Source organism: Peromyscus eremicus, chromosome 4, assembly GCF_949786415.1.
Source record: "Peromyscus eremicus chromosome 4, PerEre_H2_v1, whole genome shotgun sequence".
In the NCBI taxonomy this organism is placed as follows: Eukaryota; Metazoa; Chordata; class Mammalia; order Rodentia; family Cricetidae; genus Peromyscus; species Peromyscus eremicus.
The window spans coordinates 82,664,547-82,692,372 of record NC_081419.1 but is presented as its reverse complement, the minus strand read 5'-3'; the positions used below and the strand labels follow the sequence as shown (position 1 = coordinate 82,692,372).

Sequence of the window (27,826 nt, the reverse complement as noted above, 5' to 3'; positions counted from 1 at the left end):
AGCTAGCAATAGCCAGTTTGTCATGGTTCATGTTCCATGACTTCAATGAGTCCCTTGTTCAGCTACTACAAGTATGCCTTTAAATTGTTTTCCCAGATTTGTTACCTCAAAACCCTTAACAAAAACATCTTAAGTTAACCTTAAGTCACTGTTTAAAGCTTTTTTTTAAGCAATGATGCACACAGAAAACTGTAAACATATCTCCCAACATAAAGATTAAAAGAACTTGAAGTAGTTGGGCTTTTGAGACTCAATTGTTTTTCGTAATCATTAACCTAAACCACAGTCTATATGGCTCCTCAAGAGAAACTAGCTGTATGACATTTCCTTGTTCTTGTTTTCTGTCCTTTACAGTCCCTGTTTTATCAGGGGCACTTTAAATTAGTATAGCTTAAGAAGAAATCTTCTTCACAATAATCCATAGGTTAAAATGACCAGTAGAATGGGATGTTTCCATGAGATATCACACTACATTAAAGGCAATGGGGATCTCTCCACACCCATTTACACCCTGCCAAATACCAGAGAAAAAGGGCAGCAGCAAATATGCAATGACACAGCAATAGCAAGAGACATTCAGGACCGAGACTCCCCAGCAATTGCCTGTTTGAGATTCACCCATTGGAGGTTTGCTTCCTGATGGGCTGACTTCCCAAACTTCAATTGCCACCTGCGGCTCCTCTGACATGGTCACTGGCACTGGATACGTATTCTTTCTCTATATTCTTAGAGTAAATGCCTTCTCTTCATGGCATGATATCCTGGCTGCATTGCATGCTACACACTCATTAAGAAAGGGAGAAGTGAACACTGAAGTGGCTTATGGGTACAAAGATGATATCAGCTGCTCAAGCTGCTCCCAACTAGAGGATGACAGGTTGAGATTTAATTTAATATTTATATTTTATGTATCTTTAATTTTTATTAATTTTTTCATTTGTTTATAAAATTTTTATTTTAACTAACAATTTATTGAACTTAATACACTGTTTTATTCCTGGGTTTGTAGGATTTTGTGAGCATAAAACAGTACAATGACTGAGCTTTTCTGTGATTTTTGTGCTGTGTATATGGACAGAGATTACCAGTACTATATGTGGTGTATAGATAGGTCATTTCAAAGATGTATACATGAAACTAATGATCGGAGATTGAAGACAGTTTTGATCCTTACATTCTAATTCTTTTTCTCTTTGGATGCCTGTCTATGAACAACCTGCAAATGGAAAAGCAAATTACTAGAGATTGAAATACCTGCCTATAATGGTTGATTGCCTATATTTTAGCTGCAAATGATCAACTTTATGCTAGTCAGTCAACAACACTTATAGATTTTGCTATGTGGAGCAGAAAGAGGTGTTAATCACAGAGACATTGACTGTAAGGAATCTGCAGCAAGGAAGAGAAATATCAACATCGGGAAGCAAATTGCTAAATATTGTCTATTCTCTTGAATAAAAAATTGGAAACTGTTCCTGGTGGATGGCAGATTTCCTGTTTTCACAGGAAAGCAATTATAATTTCTTTTGTTTTTATCTTGTTTTAGTTTGTTTGGGAGATGAAAGTGCTATCTTGTGGGCTTTAAATATCAAGAAGTTGCTTGCTGGTCAGTTAGTTTTCATTTTGAACCTTGCAAACTCCCATTCTTTATTCTCCTTTCTCAGCTGGCAATGATGTTGAACTTGGCGTAGTGCACTTCTGCCCTCCTTGTGTGACATTGCTCCAGAAAGAAAAAGCCCTAGAAGAGAAGGAGCAAAGGGCAGCATGAGGAGGAAAGGTCCTGGAAAGATGAACTTGGAAAGGCAGAAGAATGGAAGTTAAGGCCTGTGTTCCATTAATGGCTTGGCCATTAAATATCTACAACTATATCCTTAACCTTTCTTTTGGGAGAAGAATGTAATTGTTCTCATTTTTCAAAATGTTCAGCACAGGATGAAATACTTGCTCAGTTCTTCACAGGTCATGTTGAAGGATGAAAGAGAATAGTTTTAATCACATTTATTGTATGGGTTTGATTAGAAAAAGCTTCTGACCCTGAAAGATGTTTGAAATCCTTAGGGAAAGGGCACTCTAAGATCTTTCCTGGTGCAAATTCACAAAACTCAGCACTGCTGAGGAGGGTAAGATCTGCTAAGGACTTCTTAAAGTCATGAGGAGTACACTCCTGTATTTACCCTGTGGTGTCTGGAAGGTGGCATCTGATATCTGAGAGCTTGCATACACATGTGCACTGGCACACACACACACACACACACACACACACAGAGAGAGAGAGAGAGAGAGAGAGAGAGAGAGAGAGAGAGAGAGAGAGAGAGAGAGAGAGAGAAGGATCACAGGGAGGTCAGTGATCTATGACTAAAATATTCTTCCCTTTTTCAATGCAGGAAAGTATTGACTGAAAAGAAACTCAATCAGCAAGCATATCTGAAAGCCTTATTACAATGTGCTGAGAAAACAAATCAGGAGCGCAATGGAAGTGATGTGCTCAGGGCCTGCTGAGCAACCTATACAACTGCTCCAGATCAATGTAACTTATTGAGCAGATCTTCCCCTTCCCTATCTCAGTGGACCTATGAAATAAAAGTTCATGTTGTTCACAGAGAAAAAAGGCCATTTATGACTATCCAATGACTTTCTATTCAAGAAAGTATTTAGAGTTAAAATTTCTCCCTACTTTATGGTCCTGCTGTCCTCAAGGTAATGCTTCCAAAGTCAATGTGTTTATGAGGGGGAAATTATGGGAAAACAAACTTCAAGGAATCAAACCTGGGAGCCTCACACACTGTTTCTGCTCATGTTCTCAATCTAGTCTGTGCTTCTGTGCCTGCAAGGACACTGGGTCACTGATCTGTCTTATGCTTAAGAGGAAGAGGCAATGGGAGCTGCCATATTGTGCCTCATGGCACTCGATCTTCAGGGGCACTGAGTATGCTGTATAGCACTGCTGTGTCCAGTTTACAGTTGAGTATGTGCAAGCTCAAGAGTATAGTAGATCAGGGATTTTAACCTCTTTCTCCTGATGCCAAAGTAGACACTGTTATTACTATCATGTTTTCCTTCTTTTTTCTTCCTTTCTTCCTTCTTTCCTTCTTTTTTTCCTTCCTTCCTTCTTTCCTTCCCTCATTCCTTCCTTTTTTCCTTTTTGAGAAAGGGTCTCATTCAGTAGCCCAAGCTACTTTCAAACTCATAGGCAATCTGCCTACCTCACTTTCCCATGTGCTGAGGTTACATACACAAGCTACTATACCTTACTTATTTCTGGGAATTTTTTATTTTTCTGTAAATTTGATAGAAATTTTACAGAGGAGAACAGAAACAGGGTTAAAACATAATAAAAGATTATACATGAAGTTTTGTGTTAGATGCTACTTGAAAGGCTGAAGCAGGAAGATCATAAGTTTGCAGCCAGCTAGCATCACTTTGCAAAGCTTTGGATTCAAGTTCCAGTACAGAAGGGGAAAAAAGGTTGCAAAAGTTATCAAGATCTAAACTGTAAAACAAATATGGGACATAATTACTCCAAAGTTCAGTAAGACATTCTCTCTCTCTCTCTCTCTCTCTCTCTCTCTCTCTCTCTCTCTCTCTCTCTCTCTCTCACTCACTCTCTCTGGATGTAACATGGAAAAGTTGTGTTTTAAGCTACATATTTTTAATTCAAAAACACTCTCTTTGGTTTTATAATAAAGTAATTATTTAAAATAGAAGGGAATACTCACTGACATGAGATCCTATTAGTTAGTTGAAGTCAGCAAGAATAACAGGGGTTGTCAAGGAAGTGTCAGTTTCATTAGTGAGTAAGACCCGAATGGATTATTCCATCCAAGACCTTCTGATCTAGAGCTGGAGTCAGACAACAAAGAAAATTCAAATGGTAATATAGCTATGGTGAGGAGAGCAAGTTGCTGCGACAGAAAAGTCAGGGTACACAGCATGGTTAGGATAAATCTGTTCCAGGAAGGACTCACTGAGTCAAGACCTTAACAATTGGTGAAGAAAGGAGGATGACAGAACCATGGTCCACACCACATAAAAAACTAAGGGTTCTTTCCACAGTCACTTATTTCTGTAAAACCCCAATCACCAGTTACCAGAAATGATCATGCACACTAACAGCTCACAATAAATTATTGAAATTGTTTTAATTTGCTTTTTTAATTGCCATAGTTTGGAGTTATTTGAAAATAGTGTACAATGTGTTAGTTAAACAGGGTGTTCTTTCTGAAACCTGTAGTAGGTTTAATCAACCACAGTGGTCAAATCCCCATGAAGAAGATCCTCAAATGATTTCTCTTCACCTGCCTATTTTACCTTCTTTGAAAATCTGCTTCTAGAGTAACCATAAAGGAAGAGGGATCCAAATAACTGGGTCTCACCACACGTGTGCACACTGGACTCAGACTCTGAAGAACTGCCTGATCAGAGCTAACGAGACTCTATCCTCTGAAAATCCAAACCCAGCAGGATCATGAGGAGTCAGGTGATATTGAGTGTAGAAATTATATGAACATGAATAATTATGACTGCTGTGGTGCCACAGTAATATGAAAATAAGTGGAGGCTGATGTCATGGAGAGCAAGAGTTAAGATCTCTTAGTGAGTCAGTTTTCCAAGAAGGGTGATAAAGAAGTGACAGAAGAGGTGTAAGAGTCCACATGAAAAGTAATTTGGCTTCCAGCAAGAGTGTCAGAAAGAGAATATAGTAGTCAGACACCTTCCTGAGATAAGACCTTTATGCTACTACCTCATTCTGTTCTAAAATATTGTGCTTGATTTTCTAGTAAGAAAGAGGCAGTGAGGGTATAGACAGTGGAGACACTCAGATTTGCTTAAATGCTATAAGACAATTTAACATGTGTTAGCACTTCTTTATAATCACTCATTTACTAATGCCACCATATGATCACATATGTGCTGATGCCACTCTATGATCACACATGTGCTTTTGCCACTCTACAATCACAGATGGGCTCATGTCATCCTGAAACTGCAGATGTGCTGATACCACTCTACCATCTCCAGAATAGAATCACCTTGATTTTATGTCCCTATTAGGAATTATTGGCAGACAATAAACTGTACATATTGAAAGCAGACAACCCTATAACCTTTAAGTAAATACAGTCCTTGTCCACATAAGAATGTTTTGTTCAAAACAACCACACAGACACAAAGGTCTCCCAATAGAACGGTAATAGAACTGTCATAGTGTCATCTGAGGATAAATTATTCATGTACTTGTGATGATGTTGGTGAAACAAATCTGTTCCCAAGTCATATAAATACAGACACATAGAATTCATATGCAGGAACTATCACTTGGTAATGATAAGAAGGAACTTGCTGATTTCATACATTACATTTCCCTTCTTAAGCATTATTTTAGAATGTACTTCTACCTTTATTTTTTTTAATGAGTTTAATTCTGAAATAGCATGAAACAGCTCCTTCAGGAAGAATTCCATAAAAATAATGCCCTGTTATCACAGGAGGTGACAACCCAGGCATGTTACTGTGCTTAAAGGTCTTTCAAGATGGCAGTTGGAAGGCACAGAAAAGAATACCAGAATACCTCTGGCCCTACATAATCTTAGTCAAGTGTATGTTTGAATCTTAGTATGTAACAAAAACTTAAAAGTTAAAAATAAAACTTAAAGATTTTAAAAATGAGGATTGGAGAGATGGTTCATCAGCAAAGTGTTTCCCTTGTGAGTATAAGGTCCTGCATTTGATCCCCAGCACCCACATAGAAAGGCCAGAAGTGGTGACATTTGTCTCCATTTCTAATGCTGGAGGGAAGCTCACTGGCCAGTAAGGCTAGCCTATGTGGTGAGTTCTAGACTAGTAAGAGACTGTCTCAACAGACAATATGAATGACTCCTGAAGTTGGCCAATGGCCTTCACACGCACATGCATACAAGTACATGTGTACACATATACTCACATCCACCCTCACACAGGAGCATGTCCACTCATATATGAACACATATGTAAAAGATAAAAATTGGAAAGAATTTTACAGTATAAGGATATAAAAAAGATTATTTTGTAAAATTGTACAATGTGTTTGTGTTTTAAGCTGAGTTGTTACAAAAAGAGTCAAACAGTTTAATAAAACTCTTCTGAGTAAAAATTGTAATGAGCTAAAAGTGATTCATGGCAGAAAGGAATTTTGGTACAAAGGTTGTGTTTCTAGAGAACACAGTGCTTGGAGCTTATAGCAGTACACCAAAAAGCCTGCTCCCTTCAAGCATCATCACTTCCTGTCTACAGAGAGCCAAGTACCTGTTCATGAGCTCCAGAAATGCTGATTGCATGGTGTATGTGTACAGCTTTTTATGTCATGTTTTTCCTGAATCTTACATTTGTTCAGATCTCTTTAGATATGAAAATTATTACTATCACCTTACAAATGCCTACGATGCTCACTACAGAAATGCATTACACAAACGTGTTGCCCAGAAGCAATAGGCTGCACCATGTACAAACAGACATAATCACCTGATGATGCATTTCCCATAAAAACTTCCATGTCATTAAATGATATTACTATGCACCTAGGAAGCCATCATCATAACCAAGATAATGAATGTATCAATCACAATACAAAGTTCATTTATGACTCTTTTGTTTTTCTACAACGGTTGATATCTTCTTGACTTTTGGCAATGATTGTACTGTTAAGATTAGTTTTCATTTTCCAAATTTTTTTTTTTTTTTTGGTTTTTCGAGACAGGGTTTCTCTGTGTAGCTTTGCGCCTTTTCCTGGAACTCACTTGGTAGCCCAGGCTGGCCTCGAACTCACAGAGATCCACCTGGCTCTGCCTCCCGAGTGCTGGGATTAAAGGCGTGCGCCACCACCGCCCGGCCATTTTCCAAATTTTAAATAAATGCTTTTGGGGAGATTTTAATTTCTTTCACTCAACATAATTATTTTGAGATTCATCAACATAGTAGCAAAACTGAACAGTTCATTATTTGGCTATGACAAAGTAGCCTAACTGCAGGCTGCTGATGGAGTAGAAATATTAAATGTTAGCTAGCTATGAACTGTGTGAGCTATAATAATGACCAGCTTTCTAAGATGAACACACTGTTGCAATAGGTGCATGGATGTTAGGGCACAGCCAACTGCTTTCTTATTGGATTACTGGCCAGCTAGCACCAGAGAAGGGAATGCATATTTGGTCTTATAAACCTGCTCAAGAGGTGGTGGCTGTAGTGATTATATAGAAACTATTGCTTTGGTTCATGAGTATGAGGTGAAGCTGCCTTCTAAATATTCACATTTATATTCCCAGATGACTGTTATTCTTGTTTAGAAATTGATGCAGAGCATCATAACTGGTCAAAGCCCCCAAGAATAAGGGTGATGGGAGTGTTTGATCTTAAATGGGTCATATATGTGACATCATCTAGTCAAAGGCATGAGGAATGTCATGGTAAACGTGGAGGAAGAACATGATATAGTATTGTACTTATAAACTCAATGTAGCTGTGAATAAATGCACAAGACCTGTAGAGGACTGTACCCTGCAAATATTTACTGTGGAAATGGGAAAGATTTATGAGACCCTATCCCTCCATGAGGGACTATTGACAGTTAATGGTAGCTGAAAGAAGACATATCATTTAGTTCAATAGTGGGCCTCTTATAAATTGTCTGTGCTCCTATAAATATTTCCCATCCATGTGAATACAAGCAACCTCAGTTAGACTCCAGGTCACACAAAGAAAAGACACAGAAGTAGAAGGGGGTATTGTTAAGAAGGATATCAGTAGGAGAAGAAAGGAGTGGGAGGAAGTAATAGGGAGTGAAAATGACTAAAATTAACTATGCACATGAATGAAGCTGTCAAAGAAACAAGATAATTTGTAAATTATTTTGAAATTATTTTCAAAAAATAAATATTGAAAAACTAATTTACAGCAGTTGCCACTGGGTTCAATTTGCCTTCTACCCTGCTCCCTCACCATATGCTAAAATATTTTTGCTTGCTAAAACAATCACTTGCTTGATCACTTGCTCACTTAAATATTATTTACCTTTTAATGAACATTTGGGATATTTCATTTTACATGAAAGTAAAGTGACTGTTAACATTTGCGTAGAGGAGTCTCTGTAGACACAGCTTTTAATGTGTTTTCCTATAAATGCCATTAAGTGGAATAGCTAAATCACAGGATAGGTATTTGTTGAACTACTTGGAAGTAACTATTCAACTTTTGATAAAAGCTTTGTGCTGTCTCACTTTCTTCCACATATCTGTGTGTGTTTTTGCAATTCTCCAAACCCTTACAAACACATCATTTTAGTGATGTATTTTGGTTTTAATTTCACTCAGTAAATGTAAGTAGATGAGTAGGTAGATAGGTAGATATAGGAGTGGTAGGTAGACATGATAAACAGATATATTTCCCCAAATATATAACTATATCAAACTTGCCAAATTACCCAGATAACTGTGAACTTTCTTTACATCAATTATATCTCAAGAAAACAATAAAAAATAGTCTTCCTTTTTAAATAATGTGTTGGTGCACTATATCTATAAAATATATTCTATATTCTGTTATATTGATTTTGCTTTAACTTATTTGTTTATGGATTTATTTGATACAGCAGTAGCAAACTGCCTTTATAATTAAAGCTTAATTTTTATTTCCTGACACATGATAATACTAGTGTTCTAACTTTGTTGTTCTCTTTAATGATCGCTCACTATTCCAAGTCCTTTGCCTTTCTATAAAAATCCAGAAAATACATTTCAATTTCTACAAAAGAGGCTAACTATGATTTTGCTTGAGATAGTACTGGAGCTATATATTAGTTAACAATACTCAGGCTTTCAATTCGTGAATCATTTTTAGTTTTTGTAAATTGTTTTCAAGGATGCTTAAGAGGTCTACAGATATTACATGATTTCTGTACATTTATACTTAACTATTCCCATTTTGTTGCTATAATAATTGATGATTTTATAGCTTTTATTTCTAAATGTGTATTGTTAGTACATAGAAACTCAATCTTTACAAAACAGTTTATCTTGTATCCCACAACTTCATTTAAACCATTCATTAATTTTAATGATTTTATTATAGGTTTCATCTGATTTTTTGAGTAGCCAATCATGCAAATAAAAACTTTTGTACAATAAGTATCTTTATATTTTTCATAATGCAGGGAGAATTAACAGTTCAATGTTGAGCAGAACTCACTAAAGGTGGCCTCCTTTTTGTTCCTATCCAAAGGAGGAAAAAATTCAGTCTCTCAACATAAGGCTCACAAGCCTTTTGTGAGTGTCCTTTGTTAGAAGTTATTTTCTGTTACTTTGCCAAGACTTTTCCAAAAGAATAAGAATTAGATTTGTTGAATAGTTTTGTGCCTATTGAGTATAATAATTTTTTTTCATGCAATTTCCTAATACAGTAAAATGCATTGATTAATTTTGATGGTTACACTAACCTTGTATTTCTTATATAAAGTCCAATTGGCCGTGACTACTTTAACTATAAAATTGATTTTTTGATTACAATAATGCATCTATTTTTCTTGACTGAGCTTCAGTTATTAGAGCCCTTTAAAGAATTTACTACTCAATCTTAAGTATATTGGCATGAAATTATCTGTACTTCCTCTATATTATTTCAATACATTGTAAATGAAAATTACAGACTAAAGAAACTATAAAATGATAGTCCTTGTTTTCCCTATGGTCAAATCTGGCCAGAACTGACATGTTCTCCAACTGTAGTACAGGCTACTATATGGAGGCCATTGTGGATAAACTCTTCCTTGTGGTTGACTTTGAGCCCCACTTGCATTTTCTTTGATAATACTAGAAAGGTAAAAGTCATCTTTGCCTATCTTTATGTAATGAGGGTGGTGGTAGACATCTCGGGGATTGCCAAGCTCATTCCCTGACAAGGACAAAGAATTGAATGTTTAGGAAAGACAAAGACAAAAGGCCTTCCCTCAAAGAAAGGAAAATTGGCAGCTTTATATTGTCAGGATGGGATGATCCCTAAGCCTTCAAGTCCACTAACTGGACTCTGACAGAGATGTTTTATAAGATTTCTTAATCCTCCTATCTTCCTGATGGGTCCTCTTCACACACTGCCCATACCTTCAAGTAGTTTCTCCTCACTGTCTTTTGGGAGTAAGCAGCAATCTAGGAGCCTGCTTTCACTTTTCTGTCTAACTATGTTCCTCCAATTCAGCAGTTCTCAACCTGTAACTCCTTTGTCAAATCTCTGTCTCCAAAAATATTTACATTATGATTCAAAATAGTAGCAAAATTATAGTTTTAAAAAAGCAACAAAAATAATTTCTTAGTTGGAGTCACCATAACATGAGGAATTGTGTTAAAGGGTTGCAGCATTAATTAGGAAGTTTGAAAAGCACCGCTCTAATTTACTCTCACTTGGGATTTAAATTATCATATGAAAAGGGTGGATGGATCCAGGCTTTGTTGAGGTTCATTAAAGCAAAGATAATACCCTCTGGTCAAAAGAATAAAATCTAAGTTCTACCTTTAGTTCTAGGTGGAGACCTGACACTCTAAGCTAACCAGAACCTTGCATGCTGGTTAGTCTATCTTCCCTTAAGAGTTAATTCAGATGGAACAGTCAATCCCCTGACCAGGAGTTCACCACCTAGCCTGCCTAGGCAAGTCTGAATCTCCTGAGCAGAAGCTAAGAAAAGGGGAAAGACTGAATAACCACTTTAGGAGATAGGATATTATCCTGCCTAAAAACCCCTCCCTTGGTCCAGATACTTGCAGAGCTTGCTACATTTAATGTCACTATTCCTTTTTCTTATTTTCTGCCTCATTTTCTTTCAAACATTGGCCAATGCTTAGGCATGCTTTCCCCGAAACTCTGGGCTTTCTCAAGCATGCTCTGATGCTCTTCTCCTCGCTGTTTCCCACCATGTGCTGTTTGTCCACTATGTGGCTGCTTGACAACCTCCATAGCTGATCATTCTGATCTATTTCAAATAGCATGGCTTTGACTCTTCCTATCTGCCTCTTCCTTGTCTCCCTTCTCCTGGCAGCTGCTAACATTGCACCTTGCCTGTCTTGTTGCTTGTATTTTGAACTCCAAAAAAAAAAATAATAATAATCATTGTCTTCGAGCTTTCTCCAAGTCTGTTTCTAAATTATTTTATTACTGAGATAAGATTACAAAAGAGAGAACACCAACTTGCCTGGTACCAAGTGGCAAGTGCAAAAGAGCTATAAAGAAGACCCTCTGGAGCCACAGCAGATGACCACACTCCAGAACCTTGGCTAAGTCTTTTTAATGTTCACATCTGAAGCAGTTACCTTTGGGCTAAGATTCCTTTTGACTGAACTCAATCTCCAGGATTTATTTTTGTTATTCCTCTGACTTATAAGCAGTTTGCTTTGATGTTTTGCCTTTTCAGGAGAAAGAAATCTTTCTCTTCTCTCCCAGGCTCTTTACTTCAGGCATGGGGGCTGGACATGGAGTGCACATGTGATGCCTTTCTTTGGTTGTTCTTTGTGTCTGTGGCTGATGGCCGCCTGATAGGAGGTAAATAGTGCTAAACTCGCTGTTTACTTGGGCTCAGGGTTTTCTCTTTTTCTTTCACCATTGCTGTTTCCTCAGTGCTAAAGAGACTCAGATTGGGTTTGGAATAAAGGGGTAGTAGACCTAGTGGTTTGGTGTGGTTAGACTCTCAGGCCCCTGGCCAAACTAGCACTCACTGGCACTGGCTCAGACCATGAGGTCCCTAGGAAGTTGCTTTTTCTGATTGGGTGTGTTCTAGTTTGCTTTCTGTTGCTACAATAAAAACCATAATCAAAAGCAACTTGGAGAAAAATGGGTTTATTTCAATTTACAGGTAATGGTCTACCATCAAGTGAAGCCAGGGAAGAAGCTAAAGGCACAAGCCTGTGAGTAGGAACTGAAGCAGGGACCCTGGAGGAATGCAGCTTACCGGCTCACTGCTGATAGCTTTTTCAGTTAATACCACCATGAATGGAACAAAATATCAAATTGAATAATTTTCATTTCCCAATTTCTCCATGTTTTTCCAAAGCAAAAGTGTCACTGATGTATGTTGTATACACTTTCTCATCTCTCTTCTCCCATGAACCCCTATCCCAGTAGATTTAGAAACCAACAAGGGATCAAAGCAATATCCAAATGACATACTTCAGTGTTCCAAATTACACTGAATTTTTTTTATATCCCTCCTGGTCACCACAGACTTCTCTTTCTTAAACAGAGACCGTGAAATTCATTACTCATTTCTTCCTATAACTCTCCTCTCTGCACATACTTCTGGTGCCTGGCTACAGAATCTTTCCTAGTTTCAGACTACACATTTCAGGTCACTTTCTCCTGATCTGTGAATACTTGTCTCATGCTACATCTGTACTAACCTAACTCAGTTTTCCTTTTACAAAAAGAGTTGCTACATTCATTTCATATTTTCTGAGTGTCACTCTTGTCATGTGATAAGATCAATGAATTACATATGTCAGTGTAAGGAGGTAATATCAAACTCCATTGTGGATTATTTTGGTTTTTGATCTAGTTATTTCGTATAATGCATCTATTGGATCCTAGGGGGAGCTTAGAGCCCCCCTTGCAACTATGTGCCTCCAATAAATCATACAGAAAAAGCAGTTGACTTTTTTCTTCTCAATCATTACAGACATTTACAGGAAAGAAAGGAAGGAGAGTAATATATCTTTAAGGAAAAAACAGTACTTCTTTTATTTTTAAAAAATCAGGTAAAAATTAATGTTGTTGAATAATCTTTTTGTACATTCTGAAGATGTGTCTTTACTAAGGTGCCTTCTTATTGATTTAATAAGTCATTAGCTAGGGAGGAAGTATAAGTGGTACTGTCAGACACAGAAGACACTGTGAAGAACAAAGGTAGGGTTGACAGGAGACACATAGGAAGCAAGACATGATGGAGGATAGGTAAAGTCATGAGCCATGAATCAAAAAGCAGACTGGTAGAAATAGATTAATTTAAGTTGTAAGAACTAGTTAGCAACAAGCCTAAGCTATGGATGAACTTTTATAATTAATAAATCTCCATGTCATTACTGGGGAACTGGTAGTCCCAACAAAAATGTCTGACACCAAATGCCACCCAACATCTGGCCATGTATATCCACTTAAGATCTGAGAAAGCTTTAAAAAAAAAAAGGTTTTAACCACAAAAATGGAGCCAAACATGGCTTCCTAGTCTCATTCCTGTCTCCTGTCCTGGCCCTGGTACAGAGACACATCTCCCGGCAGCTGCCTGAATGCTTGAGCCACAAGTCCACCATGAGCTAAGACACATGGTGGATTTAAGGTTTTCCTCATGCAGACAGAGAAGGTTACAAATATGCAGTAAAGCATGTTCAGATTGGAAAAAAAAAACCTCTAAACAGGTTACAGTGTATTTAACAATGTGTGTAGGCTTAAGAAATAATTATAGACAGTCATAGAAAAAATGAATAGTTTTAAAATTAATAAAATAAATTCCTTAAAGACAAGGTAAAGTGATTTTTTTAAAAAAGCCATGTAAGGATTGAAAATACACAGGGAGTCTGGATCCTATATGGTGTCTTTTTAAATGCTAATGTACAAAAAAACAATAGCTACTGAGAGACATTGGATTATGAAAACTTCTATATTAAACTAAACTATATATTTTAAAAATGTCTTGACATTGTATTATGTTGGGAAAGAGTTTATGCTTTTGTTTTCACAGGAAATGAAAAGTTGTGGATTTCTTCCAGAATAATAGACATCAGATTTGACCTGGGAAGCCCTCCTGAGTACCTTGGATACAGAATGTGGGAGAAAGGCAAAAAATACTACAGAACAGGTGACCTGTAAGCTGATCCCTTAACATGGGAACAGTTCTGAGATGAGATGAGACATAATAAATCTTGTTGGCTACAGAGTCCTCATGACTTAATATTATACGCCATCCTTTCATATAGCATGGATCTAAGATTTATATTACACTTTGTTTATACAGTCCAAACAGACTTATAAAGTTGACAGATGCTTTGTTTGCTTGTTTGTTTTGGTTTTGGTTTTTCGAGACAGGATTTCTCTGTGTAGCTTTGTGCCTTTCCTGGAACTCACTCTGTAGCCCAGGCTGGCTTCGAACTCACAGAGAGCTGCCTGCCTCTGCCTCCCAAGTGCTAGGATTAAAAGATTACCACCGCCTGGCAACAGATGCCTTTTACCTGTTCAAAAAAACAAAACAAAACAAAAATCAACTATAATTGATTTGTGCGCACCACACATTCCATACTTGTGTTAGTGCAGATATGTATGTTACTTTTGAAAGTTTATATGTTTTCAGAACAAGGAGATCAGACCAGAAAATGGGTGGCCCGGGTAATCCAGCATCTCAGAGTGCCTCTGTTGTGGTTTTCTCTGAGTTCTGCATCTAGAACAGTTTCAAGGCTGAAATGATATAGCCTCACAAAATACTCCAGCCAGGACTTCATCTAAGCCTTGCATTTTCCCATTACATAGAGACTGAACAACAAATAATACACCTAACTTGCCCAGGAATTGACCATTATCTCCATTTTCCCAGGGTTTCTTAAAGATGCCAGCATCCCCAGACAACAGGAAGCCATCTATAGAACATGACACCCATATTTCCAAGAGGTGAGGTGGATGGCTTTTGGTCATTCAGAGGATTATGGATGTTTGTCATCATTTAGGGGGAGTTAATTACAAGTTGTTACTGGTCATGGTCAAGTAAAAAGATATTAGATTCAAGGATGTCTTTCTGAAGGAAAAAGGGGATATAGTATAGAAATGATGGGATAAAAGGGTTGATTGTAGAGTCTACTTTTGAACAATTACTAGTCTTAAATATTTTATATTGGTATGAATTTTTGTACAAATTTAAGGTTATTTTTGTTATACTATATATATGTGTGTGTGTGTGTGTATGTGTTTCTATCCTTAATTAAGGTATTGTACATATAGAGCTCATTTGGAAAGATTCTGTAAAGTTTTCATCTTTAAAAGTTATTTAGGATATTAAAAAATACAGATCAGTAGTTAGTCATCTATAACAATCAAACTTACAGTTATGTTAGGTATGGTTTCAAGGTCATACAGAGATACATTTTAGGTAGACAGATGGTCTTCAAACACTTCAAAGACCTACAGAATATGGCATTTAAAATGTTTTAATAACATAAGGCTTTTCTTTACTTTTCTTTTTTTTTTTTTTTTTTTTTTTTTTTTTTTGGTTTTTCGAGACAGGGTTTCTCTGTGTAGCTTTGCGCCTTTCCTGGAACTCACTTGGTAGCCCAGGCTGGCCTCGAACTCACAGAGATCCACCTGGCTCTGCCTCCCGAGTGCTGAGATTAAAGGCGTGCGCCACCACCGCCCAGCCCAAGGCTTTTCTTGATAGTGAGACACATCTGCTCCTGGCAGCACCAATCTATTTCAGAGAAGATGATGGGTATTAAAGAACCTAAATAGGAGTTTGCTTTCTTTGTGGGAAAAGTTAGCCACTGGGCAAGAAACTGCCTTTGCCTTGACTGCTGACAGTATACTGTTTAAATTGAACAATCAGGACACAAAAGAAAGCACCTGCCAAACTTTGCAAAGACAGGATAGGACAGTCCTTCAATGCTACTGGCTTCACAGAAGAGTCTGTCAGATATTATAGGCCTATCAGATGAAAACGGATGCTTCAATGTTACAGAGAAACTTTGGCTGACTGACCAGGCAGCCAGATATCTCTATTGTTTTGGAATTGGCTTGCACTGCACTTTCTGTTTACTCAGGTAAAATTATATCCTTCTGGGATCTTTGATGGGGTTGAAGACTACATAGTCATAGCTATAGTTTTCCTTAGTTATGATAGAAGGTAAATTAGATACAGAGCTTTGGACTAATCAAGACAGAATAAATAATGGAATCTTTTCTCCAATATTGCAAAATAAAAATGGACTGGACTTTGTGAATATAATTCTTACCTGATAACTGTTCTTATTATATGTAGTTTTACTGTGTTAGAATTAAATCCTTTCCTTATTATTTAGACAAAAAAGGAGAAATGTTGTGGGATGGTCTTTTTGTATACTGTGAAGATGTGTCATTGCCAAAGTGCCTTATTATTGGCTTAATAAAAAGCTAAATGGCCATTAGCTAGGCAGGAGGTATAGGCAGGACAATCAGACAAATAGGATGCTGGGATGAAGAAGGGCAGGGTCACCAGGAGATGAAGAGGGAGCAAGACATACTGGAAGACAGGTAAAGCCACAGCCATGTGACAAAAAGTAGAAATGGGAGCTAGATGGCAGGACATAAAAAGTCTGACTACAGATTAATCCCTGCCAATCAAGAAAACTTCTATGTTCTGAATCTCGTTGGTCAGACAGTTTGATTTACACTAAGTGGGGTAAACACAGAATTGTGGGGAGAACATGCTATCCTAATTCTTAGTAAGCTTTTGGACCTTGGTACTTTCCTACCAAAACAACTCTGGAATGAGCAGGACATGCTATTGAAAATTTCCAGACAAGTTGGAGGTCCTGACCTGTGCTAGTCATAACACTTAGGCCAGTGACTAAAATAACTGTGTCTCCAGCTTCCTCATCTCTATTCCTATTGATTTTGCAACTCCTATACATTATCCATAATTGAAAAAATATCCCTATGTAATATGTTCCCCTTGAACATTATATCCAAAGGGAATAACAGAACAAAACTAAACAAGACAAACCATTTAAACCTGAATGATTATTTAAAACAAAATGACCAAAGCCACCCACATAGGCAAGGTTTCTATTGTCCAAAACTAACTTCCTCATGTTTCAGACATTGCAGGTTTGTTATTCATTTTTTCTCATTTGTTTTATCTATGTATTATGTATGTATGTATGTATGTATGTATCTATCTATCTATCTATCTATCTATAACATATTAAGGAAGAAGCCTTATTTGCCTGAGATAATAGAAATATCTCAGAGATTCTTGAAGCAGGGACTTGCATCCAACATTTTAGATTTAGTGCCTGGAAAGAGAGATAAGCAATATGTGGCAGTTGTTCAAATCCTAACTATGGGGAGAGTAAGACCACAAACATTTGAAATACAAACCAGTTTCAGTCCTTTTGTGGTTATGCTTGGATTTTCTCCCCACAGACACTGGAGTAGAATCTGAAGATAAGAAAAATGTCACTCTAAACTTCCTAGTCTGTGGTGGTTCAATGACAATGGCCCCCATAGCTCATATATTTGAATACTTGATTCCCAAGTATTCTACCATTGTGTAAACTGGGAAGAATTAGGAGGTGTGGCCTTGTTGTAGGGTCTGTATCCTTGCAGGTGAGCTTCGGGACTTTAAAATGCTAGCATCATGGCCATAGTTATTATTTCTCAGCCTCACAGTTGAGTCTCAATATGTGTGCTCTCACCTACTGCTCCAGCACCAATACCTGCCTGCTTGCTAGCATTCTCCTTAACATGGTGGGCACAGACTCTGAATTTGTAAGCCCCAAATAAACATTTTCTCTTACAAATTGCCTTGGCCACAAGGTCTTTTCACAGCAACAGAAAAGTAACTAAGGCATGGTCTCTTTAAAGGTATAATATATGCAGAAGGGCCTATGATTTTTCTACTGTAGAGGTTCAAGTAGTTGTTTCTCCTTAAAAATTTGCTTTCCGTTTCCTTGGATTCCCTGCTAACAAAGTATCTTCAAGAGAGGATAAGTTTGATCCTAAATGCCTGAAGAAAATTTTACTAGGATATTGACTGGCCTGAGTGAAAACTGGGTAAGAGAAAAATTTAGCCCAAAATAAATCCTCAAATTCTAATGTTGCCCCATAACTGACCTTATTTTGTAGAAATCTGGGGAAATAGCCTGAAGTGCTTTATATGAATACCTCCATGGCTCTCAATTAGGATAAGAGGCTAGGCAGAGAAAATAATGAAAAGCCATACTATGTGTAAGGCTTCCTTAGATCAATTCACTCCATGCTTACAACATTGCCCCTAAGGAAAATTGCAATAATTAAAGTCCATGTCCTATTTAAATCATAGGCTCTCAACAGTGCACAAAAAACTAGTCAGCTTCTTTGGGGAACCTCCAAACATCACTGGCACATCTGTATCTGGCTCTTATCTTCATTCTGTCTTGATAAGACTTTGATAAGACATGGGACTTCAAAAACTGAGATTCTCTGCCTCCATTTTTCAATGGCTCCTTCTCAACTTCCTGCTATCATCTCAAATTGATAAAAATGTCTTATTCATACAAGGCCTACTGTGCTGTTTTATTCCTCTGATTAAAGACTGTTCCTAAAACTTCCAAACAACTACATTAGCCCGCAAACTTTCATTAGTAGAAGAATATATAGGTCCCAGATACTACATTGATGAACATTGTTTTCATGATATTAAACAACTGAGACTTGAAAAAGCCATTCCTGAAATGACCACTGCATAGGAAGAAAGGTACTTGAAAGGATGGCAGACAAACAGATCAGTATTACAGAGAGTATTACAGGTCTTCCAAGAGCTAGCCTTGTTCCCTTCAAAGACTGAAGTAGGAACTTTGTAGTTCATTGATGTAAATGTGTAATACGTTTATACTTATTTTTATATCATTGTTTTCTGGAGTAATCAGTAACAAAACTCAGTGTTCCCTAAATCCATCATCCCCAATTAATAGTAGCAGACCTGAAGCCACTTAGATAGGTTTTGTTCTTGACATAGCGTGACTTCCTCACAGTAATGATGGACAACAACCTAGAGTTGTAAAAATAATAAACCCTTTTCCTTTAAAAAAACTTTGTATGATTATATGTGGATGTGAGTGTTTGGGAAATATATAAAACAGCCTTATACATATGTACTTATAAATTAAGATATTTATTCACCACCTTAAAACTCATTAAAATAGTGATTGTGGGTCTACTAAATGTTTCATAAAACCTTTAAATGTCAATTATTTATATAAAACAACATTTATTGGGTTCAGAAGACAAAAATTTCACTAGGTTATAAAATTATACATTGGATGTAGCTATTTTAGTAATGACTTCTTTCCAAACAGGTTCTTAGAAAAATTAACTTTATTGCATTTATGTAGTAGTCATACATAATAAAAATAATGAGACATAAAATGCTTTATATCTGTTGGGTTAGAAGTGAGTATTGTCACTGTGTCTTTGTTTACTAAATGCCATGAATCTCTTTATTAGGAATATTCTTAATGTGCGAATGTGGTTTTATGTATTCTAGAAATTCTGACAATGCATAATGACATCTATCCATGGTTACAGTGTTTTAGGTATATTGCCATTATCCAAATAACACCATATATTCTACTTCTTGATGCCCTTCTCTCACTGGTAAAAGCATAATGTTAATTGAAATGAGTATATTGAGGAGATATTTCTGCTTCTATGTTTACTGCATCATCTTCATGTTAACTAAGAAATGGAAATTAACTAAGTGCTTAGCTGCTGAACACTTACGGAATTTCTTGTATGATAACTTTGCTAGTTATAAACTCCTTAAGTTTTTTTTTTTTTTTTTAATTTTTACTTTGCAATACAATTCAGTTCTACATATCAGCCACGGATTCCCTTGTTCTCCCCCCTCCCGCCCTCCTCACCTTCCCCCCAGCCCACTCCCCATTCCCACCTCCTCCAGGGCAGAGCCTTCCCCACAGACTGAGATCAACCTGGTGGACTCAGTCCAGGTAGGTCCAGTCCCCTCCTCCCAGGCTGAGCCAAGGGACCCTGCATAGGCCCCAGGTTTCAAACAGCCGACTCATGCAATGAGCACAGGACCCAGTGCCACTGCCTGGATGCCTCCCAAACAGATCAGGTCAATCAACTGTCTCACCCACTCAGAGGGCCTGATCCAGTTGGTGACCCCTCAGCCATTGGTTCATATTTCATGTGTTTCTGTTCGTTTGGCTATTTGTCTCTGTGCTTTATCCGACCTTGGTCTCAACAATTCTCTCTCATATAAACCCTCCTCATTCTCGCTAATTGGACTCCCAGAGACCCACTTATATGCATGAAATCTTGATTTTTGTCTTTATCAATAAAGGGTATTTCCACTGAGTACAAAGTTATGATTCTAATCAAGAGATAAATTTATTAATTTTAATTTTTCAAAGTGTTGTTTCTTATTAACACTATCACCAATGAAAACTCTGCTGTGTTTGTTATCTGTTTTCTTATTTTATATATGATTATTTTTATTCTCTCTACTTTCAAATACTGTTAGTTGTTACTAATTTAAGCACTTTAATTACAATTAGCATTAGTATAGTTTATTTCATATTTCATACTTACGTTTTACTGAAATTCTTAGGTATGTAAATTTTTACTTTTCAATTAATTTAGAAATTTTCCAGCTATTCCTCTTCACTTCTTTTAGGAATTTTATTTGAAATTATCTCAAAACTTCCTGATGCTCTTTCTACTTCTTACCTCTGTATAGCTTTACTTACATAATATCTATCATTCCATCTTCAATTATTTAAATGTTTTTACTTAGTCTTTACTTTGTTTTTTGTCTCCCTGTAATAAACAGTATGATACTATTATGCCCAGATCGCTCTCGGGGACCCACAAAAGACTACCTCTGTCCAACACAATGGTGAGAGCAGATAGCCTTAAGCTCAGGTGAGGCAGAGTTTTTATCATAGCAGAGGTTGGGGTGAAGGGATTTCCAGGGTCCAGGACCCTGATTGGCTGACAATTGTCTAGGGTATCTGTAAAACAAAAAATAGATGTGTGCTAAACTCAAGGGCATCTGGCCACCTTATCTAATGATTGGAATGTTTGGAATGTCAGGCACTTCCTCACCTCTGGGTGTATCCCTGGGTGGTATCAGCTTAAGGTTTTCCTGGATCTGGGTGTTGCCTGCCAGTAAGCCTGTAACAGAAGCTGTGTCTAGGCCCCTAAGCCTGTCATGGCTGCTGTGTGGTCAAGCTATTTTGGGGCCCTCCACAATATATCTCACAAAATATTAAAATATACTTAATGTCAAAAGCCACTGTATCAATTTAGAGCTCTTCAGACTCTTGTATTATTGTAGCTGTCAGGATAGAGAGGATAATTCTTATTGAAGAAGGCAATCTTTCTAGTCAGTATCCTTCTTTTGAGGAGGAAAAAAGTCCCAGTATTTTCTTTCCAGAATCTTAAGAACAAAGAATTTTTAAAGATATAATCAGAGAAATCTAATGCTGAATTGGAAGGTTTGGATAAGGTTCTGGTTAATCTTGGCCAACAAGAGAGCTATACCCTGAGAGGTAGCTCATCCCTAAGGGCTAGGACCCAGATGAAGGATTACCACAGAGACCTCAGATAGAACCTAACATGACTGGCAAAAAATGTCAATGAAATGATTCCTAATGATATTTTTCTATACTCATAGATTGGTACCTAGCCCAACTGTCATCAGAGACCCTTCACCCAGCAACTGATGGAAGCAGATGCAGAGACCCACAAGCAAACATTAGACAGACCTTGAGGAATCCTGCAGAGATGAGAGGAAGGATTGTAGGATCCAATAGGGTCAAGGCAACCACAAGAAAACTCACAGAATCAACTAACCTGAGCTGATAAGGGCTCAAAGAAACTGAACCAACAACCAGAGAGCCTACACGAGACTGACCTAGGCCCTCTGCATATATGTGACAAGTCTATAACTTGGTCTTCTTGTGAGACTTCTAACAGTGAGAACAGGGATTGTCTTTGACTGTGTTGCATACTTTTAGGACCCCTTCCTCTTTGGGGGTGGCCTCATCCAGCCTTAATAGAAAAGGAGGAGTGCCTAGTGCCACTGTAGCTTGACATATCATCCCATGGCCAGCTAATATCCATGGGAGGCCTGCCTGCATATCCAAAGAGAAATAGAGGAGGAACAGATGAAAGGGGAGGAACTGAGAGGAGAGGATGAAGAAGAAATTTTGGTTGGGATGTGAAAACAAAAAATAAATAAACAAAAACAAACAAACAAAATTCAGTTTCACTACCTGGTCACAGCATTGTATATATTTTAACCTTCTTGGCCCTCTCTGTATATTCATTCTATTCTGCTATTATAATCACAGTCTTGGCAAAATGCAACTTTATATCTTAAAAAATTGCATCAGTATAGCTAAATATAGTGGGAGAAGAATATGTAAACAGTAAGGCTAAAATCAGGACCACAAACCTCAAGCATCCCCTCTATTGTTGGGTAGTTAGTCAGGCCTCCAATTTCCTCTGTTTCACATGGAGAAGAGCCACTCAGAAGCCAAGAGTTCAAGGGCTTTTCTGTAATTTCCAGTAAAGCCAATCTAGACAGGGAGGAGCAAGTGGTTGACTTGCCTTTGCTATCTACGCGCACCAGAAAGAGCCCTTGGTTTATCACCCTTTAAGATCAAACAAGGACATAAACTTCACTTATTTCTTCAGCAGAATACCACTATCCCTCAGAAACATACTTGTCGAGAGGGATGGTGTCCTCAACATCTTTTTAATGTTTTGTGGAAGTTTCAATACATTGTTAAACCTGGACTTGAACTCACTACGTAGCTCAGGATCCCTGAGCTGTCTAGTAGTTGGGATCACATACTTTTACCACAAGGCTTGACTTACAAGCTCATTCTTTATGTTATCCTTGCCCAGTTTCCCTGCCCCAGGCACCTGAAAACCAGGAACCAAATACTTATGGGTGGCCTCTATTCCCCAGAGACTGAAGATATTATTCAAACTGGGCAACCTTGCCCCTGCTTCTTTGTCTTGTCTGTCCTTTCTAATGGAGTTCAGAATAAAGACTCAAGATCACATTTTCCTCTGCCTATCCTCTATCCCTGCATCCTGACTGACTCTTTTTTTCTATGTGGCTTGCTCTGTATTGAGGCACACCACTCCTCAATAGATCTGTAAATGAATTGTGCCATCTTTCCACTGCCAGGTGGTCTCCTAATCTATTGTCCTTGTCATACTTGGATATTCTGCATTCTCTGATACACTTTAAAAATTGCTAAAGCTCTCAACTGTAACCATGTATGGTTGGCTTTCTATAGAGATTAGATAATAGCACATAGCAGTGTAGGAACATGTTCAAGGTTACATGATTATTAAACAGTAGCTATAAATCAAACCATGGATGCATTGCTTGCAAAAAAAAATGTGTTCTTAGCCAGCAATCTGCACATCCTCTAGGATTTTCTCAGTCACAACTCTTCTTCCTCAAGAGACATGTTCAGTAAGATATTGCTTAGATTGTATCCATTTTCTCAATGTTTCCTTATAATACGAACAAAATCTATTTCCCATTTGGGTTTAAGAGCTGAGGAGTGTTATGAGAATTTTAAAGGACTATTACAAAATAGCTTACAAGATATTTCTAAGTGGTGGTTTAAGAGAAGTAAATTTGGGACCCCAGGAGATGGCTGGGTTGTTAAGCATCTATTGCACAAACATGAGGAAGAGACTTTGGACTTCCAGCACTCAGGGGAATACCAGATAGGATGGTGCTTGTTTGTAGCCCCAACTCTCAGTAGAAAGGTACGACAGGAAGATACTTGGTGCTCACTGGCCAGCTAACCTAGCTGGATAGGAGAGCTTCATTCAGGTTCAGTGACAGACTCTGTTTCAAAATATAAGCCAAGTGAGAAAGACACCTAGCAAAAAGCTCAGAGTCCGAAAGCCCTTTCACTCACATAAATCACATCCACATTCACATGCATACACATAAGTAGTTAAAAAAAGATGCACGTGCACGCACATGCACACGCACACATATATAGTGGAGTAAATTGTTAAGCATAATTTTAGGGAAATCCAACACATGTCTGAGGATAGACCTTGCTACAGAAGTGAACCACACACTCCCAAGTAACCACAGGCATAAGTCACTGTTTTTCTGCCAATGACAACTTCTCCAGGAGAAACGAGGAAGGGTTAGTGGACTCACTGCTCCGTGATTCTAAAAACATATATACCCATTCTGAATTTATTTTCGTTTTCTAAATTTGAATCATGCCACTAGGTGGCAGTAGAATAAAAATAATATCTCTGCTATATCTTTCACTGGATTCTTTTTCCTAAGAATGCACATTGTTTTGGAGAATAATACTACTATATCATCACCACACAAAACACATTAAAAAAAAAAAACCAACACAGTCTAAAGTTCACAACAACCTTAAAATAAGTTGTAACTCACATCAGCATATTGTTATCATAGCAAAATATCCAATGAGAGCAAATTGTATTTAACATTTCTTCCCATTAAATACTTAATCAAAAAGTCTAAATAAATGTTCATTATTTTGTCATCAAATGTATATTAATTCTGTGAATACCAGATACATACATTTAATTTTCTTCTTTCTGTGTCCCTTTGGATATCTAGTAAATACCTTAGACGTAAACCCACCAAAAAATGAACTCAATTTCCTTTTCCAAAGCTCAAGTTTTAAAAAGTTTTGATGTCTTAAAAAATAAAACAATATTCCCCTTATTGCACAATACAGATATCTAGGAAACAGTATCTGTTTCTATTGCTTCCACTTGATATAAACCTACCCTCTAGAAGTTTTCTGATCCTACATCCAAACCACATTGAGAAAAAGTCCATTGATTTCCATATTTGCTCCTCTCACTACTGATCAACCCATAATCATCCTCCTTTGGCCGGAATTGAATTTCTTCAGTTACATTCCTTTTTTTCCCCCCATTTTCCCCTCTACAACCAATGTTCTGTCTGTTAACCAGAGTCACGGCTTGGGATATGATTCATGAATTATAACTCTTTTTTTTAAAATCCTCCAAAAGATCATTATGGCTCATAAAAGAAAATCCCAAATCTTTAACTGTTATCCTAACGGCCCAATACCCCAGAGATTTCCTGCTTCTATAATAAATCCTACCTTCATCCCTCACTCTGCTTAAGCGATTCTGAAGACCTCACCCTTCACACAAACATGTCAATCACTAAAGCTTTAAATTAGTCCTCACCTCTGTCCACTATGCTCTATTTCTACCTAGAACTGACCCTTCTTATCCTTTAGATGTCAGCCCATCAAATTCGTATCTCTCCAGAGAGTCTACCATTCAATGGCTACTTTCTGTCATCTTGGTGTGCTATGTTTCTCTTCTATAACTCTAGCACATCGTGTTTATTTTTTTATTTACATGTTTATTATCTTCTCTCACTAGAATGTCTCAGGTGGGCCAGGATGATGTCAGCTATTCACTATAGAGGTTATATGTCAAATGAACCATGGATAAAATTGTCCATTCCTTTAATGATTGAAAGGGTTCACCAACATCTCTCTGAAAAACAGAGCATTTTATTAATCTCTGGTCTCCATTTAGTCCATTCATCAAGAACAGCCCACGCATAGGGTGTGACTCAGGGCAGCTACTACACTGTGAAGAGCAACAGCTATCAATCCTGCTCTACAGCTCGGATTGGACTCAATGGGCAATAGAGACCACCTTTAGAGTTTTAAAACAAAGAAGTGGCATCGTGTGGATACATTCTAAATACTCATCTGGCTAATACATGGAACATGAGACTTCTGGGGATCAAAGAGAACAGCCAGAAGTCTAAGCGGGTGTCTTTTGGGTCTCCCTCTGGAGATGTTTATGACCTTCACGAAGAAAACAATGTTTGAGTCCTTATCCTTAGTCTGTTAAAACAGGACTAACTACTTTGCATTATGTTAATTCTTTATCTGTGTGATTAAGGTCTCATTGATATTTTCTGCAATACTAGACAATAGGGAAAGAGAGCCTGAAGAATAGTGACAAAGACTTCAGATGGCACAGTATGTTCTGGAGAAGGTCTTCATCCCTAGCCTGCATCCCTGTACGTTCTCTACTCAAGGGGTTTGTTGACTTGAGACCTGTTTTAGTTTCTTGTGGCTACTGTAACAAGTTCAAGAACTTAGAAATCAGGAGTCAGTTACAACCTGTTAAAGTCAAGGTGTAGTGAGAGCTGATTAATTCAGAATCAGTGGAGCTGGTGCATTTGGTTCACTTTTCAATTTGTAACAGCCATCTCTATTCTCGGTTGGGACTCAAAGGAGCATCAGTCCACCATTGCACTTCCATAATTGAATCACCTTCTCTTCCAGTTTTTCTCTTAGGAGGATCCTGTGATTTGCACTGGGCCCAGTCAGACAATCCAGGAAAATTTCTCTATGACTTAACTTAGTCACCTTTTCAATTTCAAAGTTCTAGGTATGAATAGGTAGATTTATATGGAGGAAGGGAGCATTTATGCATATATTAGGGCATCCATGGACCTTTAGCAGCACTCACAGATAACAGATACCAACACCATGCCTAATACTATATATTGACAGTAAATATGTTTGCAAATTATTAAACACAGACATTGAAGTCTAAGCCCTAATGCATGCCTTGTCTGCCTTTTATCTGCTTCAAATTGGGCTTCCTATTTAAGAACCTTTCAGATATTGTCTGGATAATTTTTATCTTAAAAAGAAGAAAATACTTTTTACAAAATTCAAAACCCCTTGCTCAGTAGAGATAGGACTTAAAAGGCTTAACTGGCAGGATAATTGATGCTGGTCTTTATCAAGCCAGCTTTTAGATGCTAGATACAGAAAATGGACAGTGATATCAGCAAGCAATAAAATACCTTGTAAAGTGCCCACTGGCTTCTTTAAATGAATTTACAATTCACTTAGGAAGGAAGCTGCAATGAAGGAAAGTTTGAATATATCAGCAGGGCTGTAAAAGATGCCTTTCCTCCCCCTCAGCTGTGACCTCTCAGTTACAAAGGTTTATCAAAAGTGGGCTTGTATTCCCATGTCTCCCACCCAACTGCTACTCCCATTGTTACCTGACAATGGACCCTTCTCTGCTGCTTTCGCCTCATCATAGCCTTAGAGACACAACTATCTGAGTCCACAATGGTCTGTGAAGGGGGTACAGGCATTGGCAATCAAGGTCACATTGTCTCTTACAGCATATTTGATAAAGTCACTATGACTAAGAGTTTCAATTCATTTCTCTTTTGAAAAGAGATGAAAACATACGGTACCACCAGGAGAAATGGTAATTTCACCATGAAGCAGCATTTTCTAAACTGTTTTTGACAGGCTCTGAGATCATTTTGTAAGGAGAAGCGGGAAGGGGAGAAGGGCTGTTGAAAACATTTTTTTAAGAAATGCTTTATTTTGTATTCCTTCTTCAGAAAATTAGCAAAGGCTCTGAGAAATCCTATAATAAGTGAGCCTCCTTCATCTTACTTCACCCTCTCCCCCAAACCCACATGAACTCCTGTATCTGCATTTACTCCTATTATCACTGAAGGACTCTCTGTGGCACACACTGCATGAAATAATACTCTGAAGTGGTTTTATACGGAAGGTGCCCCAAGTATAAAAGGAAGAGTGATGTAGGCATGATAGTGGCCACTGAACCAAATGGGACTGTGGAATAAAAATCTGAAACTTCAGAAACTAAGACACTATTCCCACCTTTTAAGAAGATCCAGAGCTATATAAATATCAAGAATTTGTACACTGTGTTAGCTTTTCCAAAGAGTGAGCATACTAAAAACAACCATTTTCTAGTCCAAAATTTCAAAGTGATTTTTAAAGACAATACCAATTTTCCTTTAGTTATAATAATGGATATTCAGAGATAGTAGTTAAGTTATCTTTGGGGAAAGGATGATATCTTTGAAAACCTGAAGATTTTAGACTCTCACCACTTAAGATCTTATTTGTAGGCTCTGTTTCTTGCCAGCGGTTTGTGTGAATGATCTGACTCTCTGGGCTCTCTCTCTTTCTCTCTCTCTCTCTCTCTC

At 37.6% G+C, this 27,826-nt stretch overlaps 1 long non-coding RNA gene across 2 annotated transcripts; it reads right to left on the bottom strand.

Moving 5' to 3' along the window:
- Nucleotides 1-1,476: 1,476 nt before the first annotated feature.
- LOC131908423 (uncharacterized) lies at nt 1,477-26,791 on the bottom strand. Of its 2 annotated transcripts, XR_009378588.1 has the most exons (3): nt 26,651-26,791; nt 3,717-3,840; nt 1,477-1,738 (listed from the first exon to the last, which is right to left on the bottom strand). It is a non-coding gene; the product is annotated as an uncharacterized LOC131908423 (long non-coding RNA). The 2 variants fall into 2 exon arrangements; XR_009378589.1 differs by lacking the exon at nt 3,717-3,840.
- Nucleotides 26,792-27,826: the final 1,035 nt, after the last annotated feature.